Source organism: Argopecten irradians, chromosome 6 (genome assembly GCF_041381155.1).
Source record: "Argopecten irradians isolate NY chromosome 6, Ai_NY, whole genome shotgun sequence".
Classification (NCBI taxonomy): Eukaryota; Metazoa; Mollusca; class Bivalvia; order Pectinida; family Pectinidae; genus Argopecten; species Argopecten irradians.
In genome coordinates, this window is record NC_091139.1 from 46,841,021 (window position 1) to 46,846,859 (window position 5,839).

At 34.7% G+C, this 5,839-nt stretch overlaps 1 long non-coding RNA gene across 1 annotated transcript; it reads right to left on the reverse strand.

Annotated features, from left to right (window-relative positions):
• Positions 1 to 908: 908 nt before the first annotated feature.
• Positions 909 to 5,229, reverse strand: LOC138326086 (uncharacterized). The gene is made up of 3 exons (XR_011208869.1): positions 2,821 to 5,229; positions 1,734 to 1,843; positions 909 to 1,205 (listed from the first exon to the last, which is right to left on the reverse strand). It is a non-coding gene; the product is annotated as an uncharacterized lncRNA (long non-coding RNA).
• Positions 5,230 to 5,839: the final 610 nt, after the last annotated feature.

Here is a 5,839-nt window from a genome sequence, read left to right on the forward strand (position 1 = left end):
CTTATTATTATAGATCAGTTTTTGAATGTCAATAATATTCAACATTACATCATTTCTTACCTATTCCGTCATATGTAGTAAGCCGATAGCGCACGTGTTTCGAAATCAAGAAGTTCAGAATGAATAGGTTTACATATGGATATAATCAAAATTGCAATGCAGTACTCTTCATATGTGTGCACACTGCAGTAATTTGCTAGTTACCAAGGCAACTAATTTATCAATGTACCTAGTATAACCTTTTTCTTATACTTCGACACAAAAGTATCAATACCATCAACAGAATAATTGTTGACAAATCAAAAGTTTGTAAGAGTCAGGGACTTGCACGTTTATGGAAACAAATTATGCATGTTACCTGTACCTTTACTAAAACAAGAAAATAAAGCATATATATATATACATTTCAATGTTTCATAGGGTTAAATGTTATGCATGTGTACAATTCTCTATCTACATGTATATAGCTTTATACATGTAGCTAAGCAAAGAGGGTGCTAATTTATAGGACAGGAGACCCCCCCATCCACTAAATCCCCATATATATGTATACAAATGTACATACATGTACATTTGTGATGTGTCTTGACCATAATGTATATACCATGCATTGGTACATGTGTGTTATTTCCTCTTTAGTTAGTTGATACACTGCACGTATATGTCTTGTCCATTTCATAGATACACTGCTGTATCTACAAACATATACATGTACATGCATGTTGTCTTGATCATATTGCAGATAAATATATAAATGGCGTCTACCACAGGCCTTAGACACCTCTTTTTACGGGCAATACTGTGTTACACATATATGAGGTGTCCGTGTACTGTATATCTATAAAAACCAAAGTCCTGTGGTGTACATGCACATGTGTGTTGTGACTTGTCAGAATTGTAGACAGTACATATATCTTGTATCTTTGGCCTTTGGTTGCATTATTTATGTATAGAATATCCATGTGCATGTGTCTATACATTGTGTCTGTCATGTTTTTTGAACACAATAACTTGTAAAAGTTCACAACTGTATGAATTAAATTAGAAAGAACTCAAAAGTCAGACACAGGTATGGTATTTTTAATAATGCAGATTGGAAAATGGTGATGAACTGGCTGAGTTTCAGTTTCATAACAGGAGATTGGTTATCTTCCTAAGGTTGTCACCCACTGATGTCCAGATACATGTAGTCCAAACTGATGTACCTGTAAAAAATAAAACAAACATTGTGAAAAACATCCAGAATCATAAAATCATTTGAATGGCAGTCCCTGGTTGTACAAGCATCAAATGAAATGTATAGTACACTCTAAGTAACTAATTATAAATACATGTACATGTTACATGCATATATGTACATGTATATAGTTAAATACCTTTCAAAAAAAATCTTGCTCATATTGAATACACCAGTGCTTAGAAAGTTACACTTAAAAATAGATCTTAGACTAATAAAGATGCATATTCGGTATAAATTCCAAGGTGTTATCATGAATGTGAAAAATGGTGAAAACACCTTTCTATATATATAAAAAAATGATCCAAAATAAGTTTCCAAAAAACTCTTGATTCATCACACAGGGACCTGGCACGAAATGTTTTAACCAACAGAATGAGTATACATGTGTATGATACTATAATTTATATATGTATACTGTTGGTTAAAAAATTTGTGCCAGGTCCCTGTGATCCATTTCTGATTAATTGAACTTAAGAAACATGTTTGCTCTTACCTTTGCAGTAATATAATCTAGCGGATTTCTCAAAGTTTCACCTATCTTCCATTAAAACTTCTGGTTGGCAGTATAATTTAATAACTGATCATTACAGGTAAGAAAAATCCCTGAAAAGAAGATGAGATATTATTTTTATTTTATCTTTTTCTTCACAATTTAACTAATGTAATATAATATGTTTTTCTTGTACATAAATCCTCTGGGTATCAATTTCTGGTGTTCTATAGTAAATAATGAAGAGACAGATCATTGGAGTACATGTTTGTAAACCTTGAACTGAGGGATTGATCAACTGCGAATTTGAATACCGCCTACAAATATATACATGGTCCATGTACACAGTACTTATACATCTTACCAGTTATACATAAAATACCACTAAAACCATATACAATTGCGTATATACACTGTATATCTACTACTTAATTATTTATATTTGTTGTATATTCCATTTTAGAACAAAATCTGACATGACATAAATGTTCATGTATTGCTTGAATTTGGACAAAGACATATCAAACATATGCATGTTAATACCATTTTAGCAACTTGAATATGCAGTAACACTATACATTGTACATCTACATGTAGGGGTGGAAATAGATTGTGACCACAACATATGTACATTGTATATTGGTCAAATAATGGTCTAAATCTGTAGAATTTATTTGTTAAATAACAGAGCCTTTTCATTCATGTAACAATTACTTACACAAACCCATATAAACAGATGTTATGCTATTTCAATAGGCCCACAGACAAAAAGTGTGTGTGTGTGTGTTGGGGGGGGGTACCTATATTTATAATACAAAACATGCTATGTATATACATTGAAGTATATCACAGTGCAATTCATTCTTATGAATTTTGCTCTAGAATTACAACCTGATAATGTATTTTGTATATTTTGTATAGAGAAATTCAAATATACTTACTCAACATAAATGTGCCTTATAATTGGAATCAATCAATCAATCAATTTTTTTATTCCTCAAAGATGAGATTTACAAAATAAAAGGATTTCTCAAAACTTTACAGTTTTACATATCAAATGAGTAGCCAGATTCTATTAAAGTCTACATACAGGATATTTTAACAAGGCTTCTTCAGAACAAGTTTTTATACTGGTGAAAATGTCTTGACGAAATTTCCAGAAATTGTACGCCGTCTTTATACAGCATATATTCTGCCCTTGAGGTAAACATATTTTTGAATTCTTGGCAGTCCATTCCGAACAGTATTCTCAAAAAGTGTTCGTGGGATATATCATCAATATAAGTGCACACTTCCGGTCCATATGTCGCGAGAACCTTCTCCATGAATTGAATCCTGTCCAATTTTGTATGCTGACACTTAGTAGTAAAATGTAAGACGGGATCTATATACAGTTCTTCACATTTTTCGCACACTGTTTCATTCCAAGTTGGAGCAAAGGCTAGCATTTTGGCAACGTATCGTGTTGTGGGTGTGCAATGTAGTTTCCATAATATATGAGGTGAACTGTATGTGCAATGTATATATTGGAATCTTAGGAAATCTCCTTCCGCGTGCATTCGATCTCTTAATAACATATTTTCACTGTTAGATATCGATGAGTTAACTATCCTTTTCCACATAATTTTGGAGGGAAATTGTGCTGCCTTTACATATGTTATAAGATGACACTGAAGAGTATAATTTTTCAAAAGCTTTATAATATCAGGAATAAATCCAGTTTGTACAGAAGGTTGATCCAAATACTGGTATAATCGCGACAAAAATATTTGTTTTGTTAATGTTTTTGATGGCAAAGCGATAATAGCTTGTAGAAATAGTAGGTTTTTTTTGTCGATCTCTGCGCCGATTCTTCGCATTCCGAGCATTGGCTCGGCAATGTCTGATCGAGTAGGTTTTATAAAGCACTGGGTTCGTTTAACGATTTCATGTTGGAAGACATTGAGTCGTTGAACGTCTTTGAATAGTAGTTTATTCCAGAATTGTGACCCGTATAAAACGCTGGGTAGGATGACTTTCCTATATAGCCCGGCGATTACCGTAGGGTTTGTAGTTTTGCAATCTTGACCAAACTTTGTCATAAGATTAAATGATTTCCTTCCTTTTTGAATTCCATTTGATATTGCATCACCAACTTTAAGGTTAGAAGTTATCAGCATTCCAACATGTTTGTACGAAGTTTCAATTGTTAGACTTGTTGTGTTCAATGTCCAATTGTAGTTAGGGTTAATAGTAGTTTTTCCAAAGACTAGGACTGCACTTTTACTTGCATTGTATTCGAACTGCCATGTGTTCGAGTACCGCCCACATATATTTAAAAATTCTTGTAATGACGCAGAATTTGTAGCCAATAATGCCAGATCATCTGCTAACGCTGGATTACCACAATTTATCTCAGAGATTCTTGCTCCAAACTTTGTTGATTCTAATTCCTTCAAAAGGTCATTGATATAAATCAGATATAAAAATGTTGACGTCACTCCTCCTTGACGGATTCCGGACCGTACTGCAATCCAGCGAGATCGAGTTCCATGGGTCATTACGGCGCTTGAAATGTCTGTATAGGAATTACGAATAATTTCAAATGTGTGTCCCCTTATGCCAAAATCATACACTTTCTTCAGAATTCCCTCATGCCATACTGTATCGAATGCTTTACGAGTGTCCAGGAAAGCGGCGTATACATTGCTATGTTTTTCGATATTGTAATGAATACATTCTCGAAGGTTGAATGCTACAGTTTCACAACTTAATTTCTTTTGAAATCCTTGTTGTTGTATACACAGTTTGTTTTTCGTCAGTAGGAGCCAATCTTGAAGTCTTAAATGAAGCAACTTTTCCATGATCTTGTATAATGCTGGTAGCAGCGAAACTGGTCTATAATTGTCCGGATTTTGTTTGGATTTGTTTCCACCTTTGTATATAGGAATAATGATGTCGCGTTTCCATGTCTTCGGAATAAAATGACATGTTTGGATTGCTTTTAATAACCGTAGAGTGCATAACAGTAAATCGCGTCCTCCATATTTCAGATGTTCGTTACATACGTTGTCAACACCTGGTGCCTTGTTGAGTTTAGTATCCTGAATAGCATCTCTGAGTTCATTGAATGTAAACGGTGCGTTGAGCATATTTTGAGCCTCTTGATCTGTATATTCTTCGGATAGTGTCATAATATTTTCTCGAAATAGTGGAGTTTGATATATTCCTTCGAAATATCTTGCGAATGCTTCAGATATTTCCCGTGGTGTATCATGAGGGTTGTTGTTAAAAATTATTCTTTGGCTTCGATCTGTTTTCGGACATTTTCTTTGGCGAATGATTTTCCAAAACAACCTAATGTCACAATCCGCTGTATTTTCAAGCTCCATTTCAAGCTCTTGTCTGTATTGTTCGTAGGCTAAATCATGAGTAGTTCTAAATAAACGCTTTGCTTCCTTATATTCCTTATATGATTTGTTATGAAATCCTCTTGGTCGACCATCGTAAATCCATTGTTTCCTTGCGTTTAGCGCATGCTTGTGAGCGGTTCTGACATCACGTGTCCAGTACGGTTTGAGACGTGGGGGGGGGGGGGGTGGGGGTGGGGGGTGGAGGGGGGGGGGTGGGGGGTATTGTCAAGTTTGCTGACATGATTATCGACAAGGTAAGTATTTCTGTATAAGCGTCTATATCATATTGAGTCCTAAGAGGCATATCTTCGAGTAGTTTGAGCCTTTCTGAGAGTTGGCGCTGATACAGAATCAAGTTCTCAACAGTTGCTTTTTTCCAAGATCGCGAATCATCGGATAGTATTGGTTCATTGGAATATGTATGTTGAATAGGAATTAATAAGTAACACGTTACTGGTAAGTGGTCCGACGCGATATCTGTCTCTGCAGTCGCAAATATCTCTGCATGTTGCAAATAAGGTCGAAGCTGCTCGTCAATACATATATAATCCAACATAGATTTCATTGGAGAGAAAGTATATCTGTATCCAGTACAAATGTTGTTTAAGTTTACAATTTTAAGATTCGTGTCGTTTATTAAAGTTTTCATTTCGTTGGATTTGTGCTTCAAAGCGTAGTGTTCTGGGGTTTCATTTAATCGCGCATTCAAATCTCCCG